Consider the following 21,397-nt stretch of genomic DNA (forward strand, 5'->3'; position numbering starts at 1 on the left):
CCGCAAATAGTCAACGCATAAATTGTATTTACTTAAGCAGAACATTAAGATTTACTTTATCTGTTGGTTTATGTTAAATTACGCGGCTCGATAAACATCTTCATAACAACAACGCCAAAATATGATGAGCTAAATGAGCAGAGGACTGAAGCAATCGTCCAGCGATGCTTGTACTAATTAAACGCCTAGCATGACGCTTGGTCGGTGTGTTAAGTGAGGAAAATTGCGTGAGCCCAGCATTTTCGGCATAAACGCCAAACACTACGCAGGTGCACATACACAAACACGCATGCATCCGCTCAGCAGCAACAGTCAACTGGCGTTCAGCGCTTGGCATGCGGTAGTTGCTATTTCCCTTTACATAATGTCTTCTTGTATTTGTGTGTGTGTGTGCGTGATTTTATAAGGAGAAAACTCAATTTCTGCACTGGGTTAATATTTTTTACGATTTCTCTGCTTGTTTTTTGCTGCGCTTCCTCATTGTCATGCATGCGTTGCACATTTTTAATTACGCCTTGTTAATTTTCACCCAGTACCAAGTATCGCCAGCGACGTTGTGTCCCGTTGCGCCACCGCGCCGCTGACTCACCAAAAGACGCTGCTGCACTAAGCCTATGCGGCATGCTACAAGCTGCATACATCATTTATGTACGTGCGCTTGTGTGTTGTATTTCGGTTGATCGCTGCTAGCTGCCAGCAATTGTGGGGGTTGCACGCGCAATTTGTTGCTTCATTAAAATTGTTTGTATACAAAATCATTATGACCACCATAAATATTTACACGCATCGATTGACTGCAAATTTCACTATTTCATTCCGGCGTAGGGACACACTTTGCGGTAGCATACATGAATTGTGTATGTGTGGCACGTACACCGGCAACCTGCCACATAAATGAAAAATGTCCATACGTATGTGAAATTTATGGTCAGTGCTGAGGGCTTCTCGCCTTGACGCTTGTGTGACGTTTGACGAAAGGAAGCGCGCATCCTCTGTGTGTATGTATGTGTGCGTTTGGGCAGGAAAAATAAATATTTAAGTATAAAATTTGTGCAAAGTGTGGAATAAGTGGTTGAAATTTCAAATTACCGGCCAATCATGCTGTTGCGGAGGGAAAGTAGGCGTTGAAATTACTTCATTATGCTGGAAACAATTTTTGACGTGGAAAAATTGGTGGCCAAAATTTTTTGATTTTTTTTTTTGTTTTTAAATTTTTTTGTGATTTTTCTCTGGTGGTTTTGTTTTAATTTTTGTGAATTTTTCAATCCAAAATTTACTCACAAGGAAATCTAAAAATTATTTTTTGAAGACTTTTTTTGTGTTCAGAATTTTACTGGAGCGAATTGAATAATTTGACTCAATTTTACTTAAGAAAAATGCACTTAGTTGGCATCAGTCTGTGTCGTCGAAGAATTGGTAGCCTTTGCCTTTGAAATTTTTTGAATTTGTGTATATAATTTTGAACTCACTTTGGTAATTGTATTCTAAAGTTCAACTTAGGTGGAAAATTTATTCACAAGCATTTATTTTGTTGATTTTTTTGTGGTTAGAATTCCACTGGAAGGAATTCGATTGTGATTGGATTAAATTTTACTTAAAAACGCCTCTTAAGTGCCAACAGGATTTGATATTGGAAAAATTGGCGGCAAAAAAATTTTGAATTTGATTATAGAATTTCGGCATTTAAATATGAAAAACATTCTAAAAAAGCATCTAAGCAATCTCTTTAGGCTTAAATTAGCACTCATTAAACTTTATTCTTTAGTATGCATATAGCCAGTCATTCAATCAACACTCAAATAGTTCAAAATAGAGCAGCATATGCATAATACCATTCGCTTGTCTCAGCCTCATTCTGTGCTGATATGTTTGCTGTATATCAAAAATCTCTCATTATGTATATATCATAATAAAAATAGAAGTAAAGCTTCTAAGCCACTCATTAGCACACATTTCAACATTCAAAATGCAATAAATTACCACATCCAGTTGAACAGGTTTGTTGCTTAAGTCTAATGGGCTTCCTTATTGGTGTAGCCAAGCCAACTAATGTGTGCATGATATACGAGCCGCCTCAGCAGCTGGCGCGCATAGCGGTTCTTCTTCATAGAAATGTATCAAATTTTACGTGTATTTCTTTCTCTTCCCCTTTTTACCGTAAAGATTTGCATATTATTTTGCACCAACCAATGGCGAGTTTGTCGCTTAAGTCTTTTGTTAAGCAATGCTAAAAGCAGCAACGGGTTTTCTGTATTCTATATCACATATATTCATAAGTTTATAATGTTGCATTGACGTGTGTCTTACTAATGAAGACTTGAAGATGCGCCTACGTTGTCACCAATGATGACTAATGCGACAAAAGTTTTAGTTTGCGCAGCGCTGAGGTATAAGAGTGTGAATGATGCCTTCTGGACACATCTAGAACATTGCTTGAAAGTTCTATACGAACTTTCTAATAAGTTAATGATGAAATGCAAATAATTGAAATTAATTAATTTTGAAAATAAAATTTAATTAAATTAAATTAATGAATGTATATATGTATTTATATATTATTTGAAATTAATCAAAAATAAAATTAAAATATATATATGTAATTAAATTAAAAATTAAAAAAAAATTAAAAATAGGAATAAAATTAAGTTAAAATTAAATTATTTTAAAATCAAAATTTAAATAAATTAAAGTTAAAATTAAAACTTAAATAAAATTTATATTAAAACTTAACATCAAAATTAAAATCACAACTAAAAAAACATTTTAATTACAACTTAACATCAAAGTTAAACTTAAATAAAATTAAAATTATAATTAAATTAAAATTAAATTAAAATTTAATAAATTAAATTAAAATTTAATATTTTAATAAAATTTAAATTAAAATTAAAATTAATTTAAATATAAAATTCTAAAAGTTTAGATATAAAATCAAAATTAAAATCAAAAATTAAATTAAGTTAAAATTGATTTATTAAAATTAAAGTTAATATTAAAACAGCATAACAAATTTAATTAAAATTATAAATAAAATTCATATTATGTATATTTAGAAAAAAAATTAAAATTTAATCAAATTAAAATTAAAATTAAAGATAAAATTAAAAGCAAAATTAAAATTAATTTTTTTTTAGTTTTTAGACTGAAGAATTGATAGAAATTTTGAATTTAATTTTAATTTAATTTAAAATTAAATTGAAATTTGTTCTATTTGGACATAAATATGTATATGTTTTACTTTTCTCAATTCGCTATCGAATTACTCAAAATTGTGAAATTGAAAGCCAATAATTCCGCAGAAGATGACCTCAAGCAGTCATTCGCCTCATGGCGTAATACAAAGGAAAGTCACATGTCAAAAATCGTCAAACAAAAAAATCGAAATTCGAGAAAACATCAACCTGTCCCAACTTGTAAGCACCGTTCATTCAAGTAAATTCCTTTTCTTTCGGCTATGTGGGAGTCTTATGTTGTCAGTGGTGGGCGTGCTGAAGATGTCCAACAAATACGCCAGCGATGATCAAATGTTGCGCTAATAAATGACTTTTTAGCCAAACGCTGCCGCCTGCACCGCCCGTACCGACTGCCACTGCTGCGCAGCCATCGCCACCTTCCACAGCCTACTCTAGAAATTGCGGCAATAAACTTGATTCAGCCGAAAATACCCAGCCAAGACAGACAAAAAAACAATATCGCTTAAGCGATTCCATTTCCAAGCGGCCTCTGCAAGCAGCCAACTTTAGTTCGTACGAAAAACAACAATATCAACAACACATCAATGACTTTTATTAGCGCGCTAATGCAGAGGCAACATGAGCAATGGACGGCGAAGAAGAAGAAGAGGGCGCAGAAGCAGAAATAGTACTAGTTGATAGGGAAAGATGTGGGCGCCGCAGAAGGTGAAGCGAAAAGTGGTAGTCGTTGTAGACGGCAGTGGCCAAAAATGGACCACAGGTTTGGTGCGCTTTGGTGCGCGGGTTGAGCGCGCGCCCGCGTAGGCTAAGAAGTCAGCGCGCAGCGTTTATTGCCTAACAGCAAACGAGCAAATAGCAAATACACGCACACACACTCGCAACGCGAATATAATTACAAATATGTATACTGTATGTGCGTGTATGTGTGTGTGGCGAAAAAGATTAAGGTGCGCTCAAGTGCAGAAACACACACCGTTAAACCCACACGCTAGCGCGCATACATATCTACACACACACACATACTCAAGCATTAGCTATTGTATAGCCTCACACTCGTCTAAGCTGTTGCGCTCTGCACTCTCGCCGCGCTCTTTGCAAGCGCCTAAAGCCAGCCGCCAACTGCTAACACTGGCGTCAACGCCGTCGCTGCGCTGACTAAGTTGGCCAAGTTGGCTGCTCGCTTCGGTGACTTCATAGCGCTTAGCTTTCGGTGCGTCGCCGTGCCACGGAGCTTTGTACATTCAGTTCGCCAACGGCGCGCGTACGGTGCGGATCTCTTTCTTTGCTTTGAACGGACGTTTGCGTGTCATATAAATACATACATACATATATATACCTACTCAACTGCCAATACTCACATACATATATAATATATTCGCTGGAGTATACATTCAAAGTGTTCAAGTAAAGTGAAAGATTCCTCTGCAAAGTGCCTGTAAAATAGAGAAATTCTTTGAAAATTCTGCAAATAGTTGAGCCGTGCAACAAAGCAAAGCTACATTTAAATTGTGTTCAGAAATTCGACGGCGAAATCGCATTTTGTTCGTCGAATTCAAATAGTTCATTGTGTTCAAACGTGTGTCTGGTGTTTGGAATTTAAATGAGAAATTCATAAATCCTCTTAATTTTTTCATCCTTCCCTTCCCAATTGCAGTGAAAGTTTCGATTTGCACGAAAAGCAAATTCAAATCAATTCTACAGCAATAGAAAACAACACAACTAAGAAATTCACAAAATAATTTCAAAATAAAGTGCAAAAAATTTACAACAGCAAAAATTTGCAAAGAAAAGAAAATTGTGTTCAAGTAATAGTCGGAGCGCTGTGCGCGATCTCCAAGCAAAGATTTTGGATTTCGATTTGGAATTAACTGTGTCTCGAAGCGTGTGTCTCGCTGTGTGTGTGGAGTAGCGCGCGGCCGGTGACAGAATGTATTAAATTCGGATTCGATTGCAAGAAAGTTATGGTGAGTGAAATATATGATTTGTGAAATTTCTATAATTTTTTTCTTAATATTTATTGGTGCATAAAAATATGTTTTGTCCAAAAATCTAAATAAAATAATAAACTCACTATATTGCAGTTAAACGTTGTATTAAAATGAAGTAAATTATAAGTAAACTAATTTTTTTGCTGGATTGTGTTACTAAGTGTATTTTTTTCAAAAATTATTTGAAAAATGTATTTTTATTGCAATATTAAGTATTATGAAATTGCAATATTATTTGAGGAAAAAAACTAATATATTAGAGTTTTCACTGTCAGTGCAAGGATAAAAATTTCAAGTTTCGAATAGCAAATATACCAAAAATAACTTGAAATTTCATATATTTTTTAATTTAATAAAAAAAATTTTAATTTGAAGTTTCACATTTTTTTTTAATTTTTTATATAAAAACTGTTACAAGTGGTTGCCTATTTAAAAAGAAATTACTTCAGTTTATGACACACGTTTCAGTGTTGAAAATTTCTGTAATATACTGTTAAAAGTACATATATGCCGATTTTTTTTTTTTTATTGAATACATGTATTTGCAAATCTATTCGTTGAACAATAAGCAAACTAGTTAACTATGGAAATTTGACTTGTATTATTGATCTCCAGAAAAACAGAAAAAATTACACAAAAAAAAACTATTCCACATTAGCGTTATTTATTCAAAGTTTAAAAATTTTTTTTGGCAATTTTTTTTTCTAATTTTATATTAATTACTATTTATATTCCAAAATATTTTCTTAATACAGTTAATTCATACGTTTTTACTCTTCTGAAGTGCTAAGCATTTTTTGCCGAATTCGAATAAATTGCCCATATTATTTTATAAAGCAAGTGAATGGATCGAGCTTAGTCACAGAATTGTTCTACTCCAATTTCTCACGAAAAAAACAATTTTCTGCAAAAAATATTCATTTTAATTGAAAACATGTATTTAATTGAAAATATAAATTCATCAAAAACAGAAACTAAAAACAAAAATTATTAATAAACTATTTATAATACACTTTATTATTATTTCAATTAATTTAAAGTTGATATCCAATGAAGATATGTTATTTGTTTTTCATATTTATAATATTTTCCTATTTAAAGCCTTTATTGGCAAATTAGAAAATTTGATATATCAGAGCTCATTAGGCGCTCTAGAAACCGCTTCAAGCCAAAATTTCTACTTATATTATTATTTTATGGTTTTAAGAATTTTTGAGAGAAATTTTCATAAATTTGTTTTTAAGAATTAAAAAAAAAACGTTTTTAGTCTGTGCTAAAACCTATATTTTTTGAAAAATCATGGAAAATTTATTATTTTGTTACAAGAAAATAGAAATTTTGCTTTTTTAAGAAATATTTTTTTAAATGTTTTTTTTTAATTTTTTGAAAAATTATGGAAAATTTGGCTTTTTGTTACAAGAAAATAGAAATTTTGGTGGTTGCTCGAAGATATTAATTTAGCTGCATCTAGATATACCAAGCTGTTGCTGTTATAATAAATTATAAAAAATATTAGAAAGATACTTTAGTAGAAAAAATAGGAAATTTAACTACTACTACTATTCCAAGCTGGGCAAAATTTCATTATTTTTTAAGCTGATTGGAATCTCAAATTTCGGAAATAGCTATTATTTTAGAAATCAATATGTGGTCTTCGGATATCAGTAGAAAATATCATTACGTTGCCGTCTATGTTATGATTTGCTAGTTTACAAGTATATATTCGAATTTCAATTAATAAAATAAAACCTCTCAGAGTTGAAATTTTTATAAATTAAGTTTTTCTATTCCATTATGCATGTGTTTTCTCATCTACAAAAAAAAATTATATTAATATTTTCAATTTGACCAAAAAGCAGTACTCTAACGAAGCCCCAGACTCCATATTCGCCAGATATAGCTCTATGCTCTAAAAGAAATGATGCAAATATTTTTAACTTTTTTTTGAGTGTTCGAATAATTCATAATTGAAAAAAAAAAAATTTTATAGTACTCATGCACTCAGTTTCGATATTCATGAATATTTTTTGGACTTTTCAGTGGAAAACGAAGTGGTCTTGTTTCTACTGTATCTCAAGTGACTGCCTACTGTTTGATATTAGTCAAAGATTCTGTTTATCAAACGGCTCAATACATTCAATAATGTTTTCAGTGAAACAAAGAGTTTTTTCTTGAATTCTTGGCCAAAAAACAATACTTCAACGATACTCAGCTTCCACAAATGCCATATGTGGCTCCGTGTGGCCCTTTTCTATTTCGAAATATTTAATAGCCACATGAAAATTGCTGTAAGGGGTAAAGCCTATTCTAAAAACCTAGTCTGAGAAGTGTTTATGCGATTGCAGGAAGCGCTTGCATAAGTGAATAATATGAAATGAGGATTATTTCCAGGCGACAACATTAATGTAGACGTATTAGTATTTTTTTTTTTCAAAAACGAAAATCCCGTTATTTCTTTATCACACCTGGTATATATATATATATAATGTATGTATTTTTTAAATTTTTAGTTGAAAATATTTCTATTTGTTGGATTATATTTCTATTACATTTCGAAACAAAAAATAAAATAAAATCTTCAATCAAAATTCCGCTTGTCACCAATATTTGTAGAAAGCTTAGGAGAGTAACAATACATTTTACTCTTTCTTTGTCCAGCTAATTCATAAATAAACAATGCTTTTTAACTGACTGAGCGCTGCATTGCACAACTGCCAACTTTGCAGCATGTGACACAAACATGAAAGTTTGTTGCAAATTGCTTTGCTGAAGGCTGCGCCAAGTGAGCGCTATAACTAATAACAAATTGTAATATTTATTACTTGTCACTTGCTTGGATTTGTGCAACTGCTTTGACACGAAAAAATAGCAAAGATCAACAGTGACAGCTGAAAGTAAACGTATAACGGCACACAAAAGCCAAGTTTCACTTTCAACACCGAACACTTAGCAAGAGACAAATAAATAAATAACAAAACAGCAACAACAATTACAATATGAAGGCAGCGAATGCTGTGCGCCTGCGTGTGCTTGTTTGTTTGTGCTCTTCAATGCAAAAACATTAAAGGCTGCGAAGATGTTATATTGAATCCAAATTATGACAGGCCGTTGGCGAATAGACAAACAAAGCAACAACATACTGTGGTATTGAGGCGCTTTTGTAGGGTGCCCACACAGTTTTTGCTTGTTTCGTTGTTGTTTGTTTGTCGTGTGTGCTATGTTGCTTTTGACTGATTTAAGCTTTTTGTTGCTCATTAAAGTCGTTGACAAAGTGGCGTCGTGACACACTTTACATAAAATTTGCTGTTTTGCAGCTACGAAAAAGAAATATGCGAGAGCGACGACTGTCAAAATGACACAAAAGGCAAAGCAGCGAAACGGCTAAGTGACAAGCGCGTCCGCAACGGCAATGCCACGCGAAGATGTTGTTGCTGCTGCTGCAGAGCATATGAACAACGCGCATTAGCAGCAATTGCTTTGTAGCAGCGAACAAAAATTAAAAAAATATATAAAAAAAAAGAAATGAAGGAAAATAAACACAAGAAAGCGCACTGCACTTGGCACTGCAAGTTGGGTCAGTTTTGGCGCTTGTGATGGGTGTTCAGATAGAGCTTGTCACAGAATTGAGAGATTTAAAAAAGGATGAAACAAAAATAAAAATAAGAAAACAAAAATAAAAATATAAAGTTTAAAAATATAAAGAAAAAATTCTATAAAAAAATAAAAATATAAAGAAAAACATTTTAAAAATTATATTAAAAAGTTCAAATTTATTAGAAAAAAAACAAAACTAAATCAGCGAGAAATATGAAAATGTGAAGTTATTACACAAAAACTGCAAAAAAACACAAAAAAAAATAAATTCATTATAAAAGTAAAAAATAAATAAATAGTTCACATATAGTATATTGCTCTTAAATGAATTTCTTGACGAAATATATTATTTAAAAAAACAAAAAAAGTATTTTAACATAAGAAAAAAATATTTTTTTATTTTTTTTGAAAAACGTTTCAAGAAGAAGGCAAAACATTTATATGTTTTTGCTATATTAATCTTTTTTTAATTTTTTCAGTATTTTTGCCTCCAACAGATATATTATATTAAAAGTTTTCTAAGTCCTTTTTTATTGCAAATATTTTTCCTTTATTTTATAGTTAAAAATTTTAAATAACTTTAAAATAAAACAAAAGATAATAAAACCGAACCTATTATGTTGCGCTTTTATTGAAACTTCACAAATTTTTAGTTATTTTTTTTATTAAAATGTCAAGCGCTTGCTTATAATTGATATTTTTTTGTTTTGTTTTTAATTTTTTTAATTTTTTTATAATTTTTTTTAATTTTTTTTAATAATTTTTTTATATTTTTTAAATAATTTTTTCAATAATTTCTTTTTAATAATTTTTTTTTAATAATTTCTTTTAAAAATTTTTTTTTAATAATAAAAAAAATTTAAATAATTTTGTTTTAATACATTTTTTTAATTATTTTTTTAAAGTAGTTTTTAAATTTTTTTTGTTTAATATTTTTTTACTAATTTTTTTTATATTATTTTCGAATAATGTTGCTTTCAATTCGGTGTATTAAACCAAGTTTTCTCTTTATTTCTTTTAACATAATTTTATTTCTTTTTGTTCTTGTTATTTTTTTTTCAAAACTTTTGACCACAAGCTTTTTTATTGTAAAATCTGCTATTTCCTCCTCTTTAAATACCATTTATTTTATGTATTTTGTTTATTTTATCAATTTTGTTTAAATTTCCTATTTTCTGTTATTTTTTCTATTTTTTTCGAGTGCTACAATTCTTCTATTTCCTATTTATTATTTTTGTCATACACTCGTCGGAGTGCTTGGCAATGTTAATTTCATTTCAATTGTCTGTTTGTTTATTTATTCACGCTTTTAGCTTTCAATTTCTGTAGCTTAAGTAAATACAGTTGTGCCGAAAACCGAAAAACAGCGACATTAACATTATATAACCAGTTCCTGGTGCTTTTAAGTAGTCAATATTTAGGCTTCACTTTCATGAAGTTCTCTTGAATTAAAGCTATTTTTTAAGAAGAAAAAAACTTATAATGGCTATTGTAGAAGCTGTCCGAGAGATATAGTGAGACGATTTTACTTCTGATTGTTTCACAATGGGTCTCTCCTACAGCAAGGTGCGTCGTCAGACAGCGACTCTCCCTATCTAGCTATGAAGAAAATAAATTTTCTGCCAAAGTTGACCAAAAAACTAAAAAATATAGATCAATAATTTTTTTTATATTTTTTTTTTTTAATTTTAGTTTTTATTAAAAATATACATATATTTATAAAAAAGCAAAAATACTTTTGAAAATAAGAATGTTTTATACGGCATACTAAAACTAATAATAAATAAATATTCCCGCACTGCTCCTACCCTCCCTCCTACTAATCTCCGCTTCAATTTTCTGCTTTCAAATACCATCGCTATTTACAAAAAGTTTTACTAAAAGTTGCTGTAACACTTTTCAACCATGAAGCTGTTAGTAGTTATAACTGCAAAATTCATTTTACAAAACAAAAAAATGCATTTAAAAAATATACAAATACAGTACAACAAGAAAGCGCGCAAGGCGGCGGAGTTGCAAAACTTTCACTCGCTTTTTACTTTATGTTTTTTTCTTCTTCTTCTTATTTTTTGCGATTTCTTATTGGATTATTTGCTCGCAATTTTTCATTTTTTATCTTCGCAGCTCAAACGTTACGCCACTTGTTAACGCTTTTGCCAAAGCCGCTCACATATACAAACGCTATTGCTTCTTACCTTTTGTTTGCCGTCACTTTACGCCGCGCGCACCGTTATGCCACTTGCACGTTAACTATAATAAGGCTTTAATCAGCAGCATCTGCATTTAATTATGCGAAATGTGTGTCTGTTGTTAATAAATGCTTTTGGCAGGTAAACATAAAATATAGCTTGTCTATGCGTGCGAGTGTTGTGCGGCTCACAAAAAAAACATTAGACTTAAGCAGCGAACTTGGCTGTTAGGCGAAGGTGGTGGCTGTGCTCCATAAATAGCCTGCAGCATACACGGTGCGAATGTGAGTAATTTGCAAAAAAAAAAATTATATATATATATATATATATATATATATGTGTGTGTGCTTGTGTGTTTTAATTGCTTTCATGACTTTTATTAATGCTGGCTGTATACATTTGAACGCTATTTTAATCGTTATGCTGGCGTATAAGTAATTTTTAATTAGGAAATGAATTAATTTTAATAAAAGAAATGGAAGTTTTGGTGGGAAAAAATAATAATAATTAAAATGAGCTACAGCAAAAAATTATTGCTTTTTATATTTTTTTAATATTTTTTAAAATCGTTTTTTCGTTCAGTTTAGAGTGACTAAGTTCATTTTGATGTTTGGTTTGGTAGCATAGCATCAGCTTTGTCGCGCTGTGTGATTTTTTCGTTATTTTTGTGTTCTAAAAGCACGTTTTTGGTAAAAAAAAAAACTTAAGAAAGTAAATAAAGTAAAAAAAAAATTAATTTCAAAAATAAAATTAAACAAAATAAAATGAAATAAAATAAAATAAAATAAATTAAAATGTAAAAAAAAATAAAAACATAAAATAAAATAAATTAAAATAAATTAAATTAAAATATAAAAAACATAAAATAAAATAATAAAATTAAATAAAAAAAAATAAATTAAATTAAATTAAAAAATAAAATAAAAAATCAACAAAATTTTTTTTGTCTTTTAGCACTGTAAACTTCATTTTGATTAGTAAACAAGTTTGTCGCTTAAGTCTTTTGTTATAAGAAAACGTTTTTCAGAAATAAGTTCAGCCTATTTTACTAAAAAAAGTACATACATACTTGCTTCTCTGGATGCTTTGTTCCCGAAAAAACAAAAATAATAGAACTCTTGGCAGCTGAAACCAATTTTTTTCAGTTATATTTTCGATTTCTTCTTTGTTAAGCTTATTTAGACAGCTTTGCTAACTATTTTAATACTGCCTATTCTAACATTCGCTACAAATTTGCAAATATAACTAATTTGGTGGTAAAAAATTTCATGATTTTCTAAAATTTTTAAAGCCTCCACCATTTTGAACGTTTGTTTTTAAAGCGCTTTTCGATAGATTTTTTAACTTGACGTGCTTTATTTGAAGTAAGTTTGTCGCTCAGATCAATAAACTAAATAAAAATATAGATCTTATGTTCATAATAAAAAGGCAGAATATATATAAAGCGCTTTAAGTAGTTTTTCGGAAAGACTTGCAAGAAAATATTCTTCATAATTCAGAATCCAGGAAAATATTTTTTAAATATCTAATATTTACCTCTAAACAATAAAATTTTACAAAAAAAAATATATTCGTTTATAATAAAAATGCCATGCCAAAATGTGATTCGTTTCTCGGAATAAAATCATGTATACTTGAAGCAATATATTCTTCATAATTCAAACTCTAGCTACATATATTTAAAAAATACAAAATTTGCCTTTAGTCAATAAAATAATACAAAAATAATAAAAATATATATAATAATTATAAAAAATTTATAAAATTCTCCTTCATAATGAAAGCAAGTTCGTTGCTTAAGTCTTTACAAATGTATTTGAATAAAGTTTGTCGCTTAAGTCTTTAATAATAATCAATACGGCATAAGTCTTTTTGGAAGAATAAAAAATATGAAGCAAAACTGAGGATGTATATAGAAAATAGAATAGAAAAGAATTTTATTTTACGATATTTTTCAACTCTAATTTAATATATACATACTTACTATATATTCAATGAGAAAAATTGCAGGCGAATTCTATTGACATTTAGTTCTATGACCAACTGTTGTGCACATTTGTAGCATATGCATATATGTACATATATAAGTAGTACACAAATATATCACAGTAAGTTCACCACATACATATATAACTGTCATGAATATGAAAAGACACAAATGAAGTTAGCATTGAAATACATAAAAACGCCCACAAGACAATTCCTTTTACCACCAAGCAGCCGCACAAAGCAAGACTAAGGCAAAGACTTGCGTCAAAGCGTACGTAAGCAAACAAGTTTTGAAAATCAAATTACAAAAATAGCAAATAACATTCAAGAAAAAAATATGCGAAACACCAATTTCGAATAATAATAGCCATAATTCACGCTAATGAAATTAAGTCTAAAGAAAAAATTATTTTTTTTTTACTTTAAAACTGAGCATAATTTTCGAAAGTCTTAAAAAATGAGAAAAAATTAATAAATAATTTGTGTGCGGCAAATAAAGTTGGTGGCGAGTAATGATGATGGTGATGACGATGTGATTTTGATGTACATTTGAGCCCCATTTTTATATAGATGTGCATACATGAGGCTTTTTGGTTTGCCTGTAGGCGTTTGAACCGCGCCAGATTGGCCAACTAATAGGCTGTTGAGTCACCAGTCACTAGCGCACGTATGTACATACATGCATATACCATACGCAACGCCAAAATACCCTGCAACGTTATGTATTTCAAGTGGTGGGCGTCTTGCTGACAATTACTTTCAATTTAATGCAAATCAAGCGCGGCAAAAGCAGCGAAAAATATACACTTCAACGATCTTGTGGTCAAAGTAAGACAAGAAGAATAACAGCGCATGAAATAAATCGAAAATACAGCAACAAGAATGCGTGTGAACTGCAATGCGGTATTTTTAACTTTCACTGTTGACCTTAAAACTGTGCACAACCAAAAAATTGTGGTCACTGCGGTGCGGCTGCAAACAAAAGCGAATTATGTAGAATGCAAAACGAGACAGACAGTGAGGATGTGCTTAAGACACGCTTGTATGCTTACTGTGCTAACTTATTTTTTATTTCATTTTTATTTTATTTGATTTTTTCGGGCTTGCGACCCTTTTCGGCCGCTGCGATGCTGTCAGTCTGAGCTTGGCATTGCATAAATTATTCACGTTCCCTAAATGCAGACGAAACAGTTGTAAAATCTGCCAAAAACAAGCAATGAATTGCCGAAAAATATTTAACTGTGTTCTTAGAACTGACAAAGAACTGCAGGCGAAAAACAAAACGAGCTGCACGCGCAGCAGCCGCAGTTGCCCAAAACCATTTTTGGGGTCTTTGAGTGATACAAAAGCGAAAGTGAATTTACCAGTTTTGTGTTTTTGGCGCAACACAGTGGTAAAGTTGGTCAAAAACCAAAGCCAAAAACCACAAACCAAAAATAAAAATGAATAAAAAAGATTTAGTGCACGAAACAAAACCAACAATCAGATTGAAATCGGAAAACAAGCTAAAACTGCAAAGCCAAAAATAAGTGGTGACTTCTTTGCACCCAAAAAAATACATAAAAATATAATAAATAAAATAAAAATAATAAAACTCACTATATGATGTCATTTAAGCACACCGCATTCGCGTTCATTATTGCTTTTTCGTTGGTTTGGACCAAACCGGCTGTCCGCCGCTGACTTGTCGAAATTTCGACTTTTTGAATGCCAAAAAAACTGGATATTGAATCGGCTATCGATATCCAACAGCGCAAAGCTGTTTTTTCATCTCAATTAAAAAATAATAATTCTGCTAAGCGTATTATGGGAAAATAATGAAACATGCGCTGACAAAAAGTTTGATATTTAATGCTGCTATTCTTTCATTACTAGCGAGCCTAAGTAGAAAATATTTTGAAAAAATATATTATAATTGAGACTTGTTATGGTACTTGTTAAAAAATATAATAATTATTTTCGATATTATAGATGCTGCGATAAAATCCTAACCACCGGGTATCTTAAGCCAGCAATTCAATAATTTTTTTTTATTATAAATTAATAATTTTTTTAGGAAAAAACTTTTCCAAAGCGAAAACAAATTATTTCAACGAAATAAAGCCATTTCTAGTTTATGACTATGAACTGAGAGTTATTTGATACTCTATAAAAGCAATAAAAAGCCATATCCGCAATATCGGTGCCGAAATATTCACTTCGAACAATTCGAAATGTCAAACAAATCTAATCGTTTTTGATACTTCACAGTATGCATTCCTATGAAATACGCTATAATTAATTCGTCAATCCCGAAATTGCAGGATTTAAAAATTCGGGATCCCGAAAGAAAAAAATCTGCTGAAATTAATTAAATTATTTATTTATTATTCCATGCAATTTTTTTGACAAATCCCGAAATTTCGGGATTAAAATTTTCTAATCTCGAAATCAGAAAAAAAAAATCAAAAACTATTTCTAAACAATTTTTTTTTAAATAACAAAATAAAATATTTCTCGACATTTCGGGATTTACAAATTCGTGATCCTGAAATAAAAAAAATAAAAATATATTTCCAAACATTTTTCTTTTAATTTCGGGATTTACAAATTCGGGATCCCGAAAGTAAAAAAAAAGTTTAAGTTAATTCAATCGTTTATTATTCCATGCAATTATTTTGTTAAATCGCGAACTTTCGGGATGACAATTTTCTAATCCCGAAACAAAAATATAAAACATTTCTTCTTTAAGATTTATATTTCTTTAATAAACTATCTTGATAATCACCTCTTAAACTCCTGAACAACTTCCTCTCTTCTTAGTTGTCAACTAATAATCGTTGCTGCTTAACATGCTGACAACATTGGCCACTTTTGTGCGCAAAATATGTTGCTCACGACTTTACGCTTGCATCCCCTACACACTTGCGATTTTTCCACAAACGCTATATTTTATGTGCCAGAAGGCCCTGAATTTTGAACAACCACTTAAAAAGCGCTTAATTCATGGAGATTTTAATTTTTTTTGGTTGTTGTATTTCTATATTCAACGTCATGCAGTCAGCTTTTAAGCCGCGCGATTTTTAAATTTTATTTATTTTTTGCTATCAACAGCTTTGCAATTTTTACAGTCTCCACTTTACTTAAGCCACTTAAGCGCTACACGTTATAAGTAATCTGGCGCTTATAAAATAGGCTGACTGGCCGACTACTGGCTGCCTACCGCAAGCAAGTGAAGGTAAAGCGAAGGAAAACCAAAAACAAAAAAGTGAAAAAGAAAAGCCGTAAACAAGCAACAAAATTGCTACAAAGCAGCAACATGGCACAACACATGCCACGAAAAAATTTATGAGTCACATTTAGTGCAACACAAATTGCACGGACAGTGCGGCAGCCAACCAACTGGCATAATGTGGCAGTGCCACAGATTTGCCGCATTCCCAGCCATTACTCGTTATCTACTTGCCGCTAAATGCCTATACAGGCAATTGCAAGTGTATTTGTAGGCAAGTGTATGTGTGTGCGCCGCGTCCTATTAGCTGTTAACCTGGTCGCTAGCACACACTACTTTGTTGGCCGGTCAATACGTCAGCGAACTATAACTGTTCACTAATACCTGTTGGCAACTGGTTATTGCTGATTTTGCCTTACAGACTCGTTACACGTTCGTTAATTTGACTACTTTCATGCATGCAACGCCTGTATGTGTGAGTTGTGTGCGGATTTGCAAGTAGTTTGCCAAACTGTCGGCCAATTAACGGTGTCTGCGGTTGTTTCGCGATAGGCTTAAATGTCTCCAAATGCTAGTGTTCGATTTTTCGATTTTTTCCCCCTTTTTTTTTTGGTTTTTGGTGTTTTTATAGTCATTGATATTTAAGCCGCTTAAGCGACAATTCCACGCACCATTGTCGCCTAACAACAATTATTCAGCGTCTGCGCTGCCTATCGTTCATATTAACGGCTTTGCGCCACGCACCGCGCGCCTGCGCAGAAACAACAGTCATGCAGGCAGTCAATCAGCCAGCCAACCAGTCAGTCAGCCAGTCCGGCAGTGAGTCAGTTAGTCGCTCTGCCAAGTCAGCTAGCCTGTTTGTTGTTGTCTATCGTTCTGCGTCTAACTTGCCGTCTGTCTTGCCGTCTGTTCTTCTATGTGTCAACTCGTTTTCGTGCTGCTGACTTTAGCCAACCAACTTGTCGCCATCTTTTCAAAGCCACTCTTTTGTCTCTTTCGATTTATTTTCCATTTTATTCTACCAGTTTTTAATTTTGCGGCTGCTTTTGTTGCTATTGCTCGTACTAATGGCACTACTCGCTCATATATATTTACAAAAATATTGACGTTATTGCCGCTTAACGCTTGTAAACTGTGTTTCGTACTTCGAAATGCGCAGAGTTCGCCCACCCTGATTATGTCATGTGGCGGTGTGTAATGCTGTTGTTGTTGGCAGCGCAGTCGTTTGCCCGCTGCAACTGAAAACGGCATTGAGTCGTTAATTTTGTACGGTCAATAGCTAATAAATTCGTCCATTGCTGTTGAACTACTTTTGCAGCAGCGCGATGACGTTAGCCACGAAGCGGTGCACTAACAGCGCAAACAAGTTTGTTGCTTAAGTCTTTCGTTTGTGTTTAGTTAGCCAGCGCTAAGCAATATTGGCATTTGGTGATTTTGAGGTGCTAAGTTTATTTTTGACTTTCAAACGGGTTTACAATCGCTGTATCTGTGGTTTGAAGTAATTAGATTTGCAAAGTACTTTTGAGTTTCTCACGGCATAAACGTTTATAAGAATATTTAAATACTATTAATTAAGAAAAATCGTGGTAAAACTCAGTGAATATCATTACAGTAATTATTAATAATGACCTATTAGAGGTTGACTAGTAAAAATAACAATTTGATTCGCATTACAATCGCTTTTGGCATTATCTCAGCATTATTCCATGTGCCAGTATATAATTAATTGGCTGATATTTATTTAACAATCTTAAAATATCTGTCTAAAAGTACAAACGAAATTAGCGAGAGAACTATTTTTACATTCTAATTAAAAAACCTCAATAATGCCAAAATTACATGGTAATTCAAATCATGCCTTGCGATTACTACTTCAATCCACGTTAAGAATGTAATTACCAGCATACTTGTAATGTACATAAGTCTAACCACACGAAGACTGGCATAACCTTTACAAATCTAAACATAATTCGTGGCTAAGTGGCAAAATAGTAGTCACTTGGTTCTTAAGGTTGCTTAGAATAACCATTACAATTACTAATATGATAACGATTACTTTTATGATTACCATTACTGATATGATAAACATGACTGTTATGATTAACATTAAGATTACCATTCCCATTACTAATTTGATAACCATTGCTGATGTAATTAACATTACGATTACCATTAAAACTACCTTTACCATTACCATTATATTTTCATTACAATATTTAGTTTTTAAATACAATTTATCTTGCTGCTGCTAGTAGAAATATTTGATCATGATATGATTCTTATTACTGATTTGATTACCTTCACTACTACAATTGTCATTATCAGTACAATTTTAAATACAATTTCCATTACTATTACGATTTTATATATAAATTCCATTCATACTGCTAGTAAAACTATTTGCCGTTAATAGTATAATTTGTCGTTATCATTACCATTCCCATTACAATTACCATTACCAATAAATTTTTAGTTTTATAAATATAACTTCCATTACTACTCCTAGTAAAACTACTTGCCGTTATGATTACCATTACTAATATGATTACCATTACCAGAACAATTACTATTACGATTTCAAATACAATTTCCGTTCATTGCTTTTCATACTATTTGATGTTTTTGATACAAATCTAATAGTAAGTAGTATAGTATTTTACCGTTAGTACTTTAAACTGTTTATAAAACTAATTACATAAGATGTTTATAGCAATACCACATTAGCACATACTTGAAACATTATATAACTTTCTTAAATGATGCGAAGATATATAAAGTTGTGACTGTGCAGAATTAGCAGCAAAAGGCGCTAAGGCGCGTAGAAACCGCAATGTTAGAGGCCACAAAAGTAAATGTACAGCAACCGCAAAAACTCGTCAATGCAATGTGGCGCTGGGATTTAAAATACATTTATGGATGCATGTATGTATGTACATACATACATATATACATATGTGTGTATGTGCATGCAAGTGTAATAATAGATATATGGACAACATCAGCGTGGAAAATCTAAGCAATGCAGCGGCACAGCGTCGCCATACTACATAGCTTCACAGTGGCAACATACCGAAACTTTCAGATTATCTCGAATACGATAACCAAAGCTAAGATAATATTTCTTTATACATAAATGTATTGCTTTTAATTACACATATTGCCTGTCATTGTCACTGTTATTGCTTTTATTTTCTTACATTCGCTTTATTGCCATATCTGTATTACGATAACTGAAATGTCATCAACAGCCAATTACGTATATATATCTATGTGGCATGCCACAAGTTGATAGCTGTCGTCATGCGCAGTTGCGTATTTGTAATGCGTTTTTTAATGATTGATCAGCAGTTCTTTGACTTTCACTGACAGCAATGATGATGTGGCAGCTTTCATGATGTTACGGCAGTTACATGCAACACTTCGATAGATATTCTAAAGACATAACAGACACGCTTTGGAATTTCAAAATGATTAAGGGGGAATATTTTATTAAACTAATGCAGAATTTTTGCACAATTTAACTCAGACATCAAAACTAAAAATTTAAAATTTTTTTTAAATCCCGAAATTTCGGGAATGTATAACTCGGTATTGTGTCCGCTTTTTGCATATGTATACATGCATATTTAAATCATATATAAATTAGTGATAATTAAATAAGCGGTTGAATTCATTGCTTTCAATTTTTCGGGATTATATTTCCGGGATCTTCGGGATTTCGGGATTTCGGTATTTTATCGAACTGCATCCGAAATTGCCATTATTATTAATTCCTTAAATTTTCACTATGGTATTGTATGTAACTGAATTTCGGGATCCCGAAACACAATATTGCAAGAACATATTGTACACTGCCACACATGATTTTGCAACTAGCTTGCGTTATAACAACGCCTCACAGCATATTATTTATTACTTATTTTGTTGCTGCTGCTTTAAGCACAACACGCATGCGTGTTAGTGTGTGAGTGTTTTGTGTGGTTAGCACCAATTTCAACATGATATTGTCATTAAATTCGCTCATTATTTATATTACTTTGCGTGCCTAATAATTATTTAAAATTTCAATTAGTCCCTATGAACGAGATAAATTGAACAACAGTACACAAACACACACACACGCTAATGCAGAAATATTTACATACAACAACACATCGCATGCGCACATCCTTCGCCATAATATTCCACACTTGCATTCCATTTACTATGCCCAGCACGGCCCTTTACCTTTGCGAAATGCCTCTGCACGCGCCAGCTGTTCCACTACATTGCCAATTTGACAACAAGGAGCTGGCTTACATTGAATATTCACCGACGGCCGATCAAGTTGATTTGCTGATCTAAAGGAAAAATCAGCAGCAGCGAAAAAAACTCAACATTCACATGTCAATTTGCTTTTGCGCTGCGCTGAAGTGATCCACACTGTTGCCTGGTTTGCTCAAGCTTACAGTCATACGTACATATGTACGGGCACATGTGCATATGTAAATGTTGAGGTTAGTGTAAGCGCGCAAGGAGTCAATTGGCGCATGTCCCGGCTCGACAGCAAACCGCAATTATTAAATTACACACGAGTGCATTTGGAAGGAGGAATATGTAATCTGTCTCATACACGAGTATGTCAGTAGGTATCCATAGAAGGGTAGGTAGGTCGGTGGGCAAGCAGGCAGACAAGTAGTAGTTTGTTCATTCGCTGTATGCATGCAAATAGTGTAATCACGATGTAATGCTAATTTCTAGGTTACACTGGCAGAAATTTAGTTGTGAGTAGCACGCGATGATGGTGAAGTCAGAAAGTTATTTCGAAACTTTTTGTTAAGAAAACCAACAACTTGAATTATAAAACTTCAGTAATTCTTCCAATATAAATTTTATATTATTTTTAAATTGCAAAAACACTGTTTTAAATATTTTTTTTTTATTTTTTGAGAATTTAATAAGAATATTTTGTAACAGGTTCGTATCCGATGCCGAATAAAAAAAATAACATTTTTTCAAAATTTTTCAAATAATTTGTTTTATATCTTTTCTTATATATGTACATAATTTTTTTAATTTTTATTTTCATTAAAATATTTATATATATATTTTTTTTAATAATTTTTTGTTGTGAGTTTTTTAATATTTTTTTTTTTGGTTTTACGTTCGTTTAATTATTTAAATAAAACAATTTATATAATTTGCTTTTATTTCAATTTTAATTTTTTAACATTTTTTTCTAAAATGTTTAAT

At 31.6% G+C, this 21,397-nt stretch overlaps 1 protein-coding gene and 1 long non-coding RNA gene across 2 annotated transcripts in view; one reads left to right on the forward strand and one right to left on the reverse strand.

Moving 5' to 3' along the window:
• LOC126753595 (uncharacterized) overlaps window positions 1-21,397 on the reverse strand; it is a 156,289-nt gene that overhangs the window by 17,654 nt on the left and 117,238 nt on the right. The gene's annotated exons all lie outside the window — the stretch shown is intronic.
• LOC126753594 (uncharacterized) overlaps window positions 1-21,397 on the forward strand; it is a 203,521-nt gene that overhangs the window by 8,185 nt on the left and 173,939 nt on the right. The window contains 1 exon segment of the mRNA XM_050465148.1: window positions 4,849-5,158. The gene's annotated coding sequence lies outside the window, so the exon portion shown is untranslated.

Source organism: Bactrocera neohumeralis, chromosome 3 (genome assembly GCF_024586455.1).
Source record: "Bactrocera neohumeralis isolate Rockhampton chromosome 3, APGP_CSIRO_Bneo_wtdbg2-racon-allhic-juicebox.fasta_v2, whole genome shotgun sequence".
In the NCBI taxonomy this organism is placed as follows: domain Eukaryota; kingdom Metazoa; phylum Arthropoda; class Insecta; order Diptera; family Tephritidae; genus Bactrocera; species Bactrocera neohumeralis.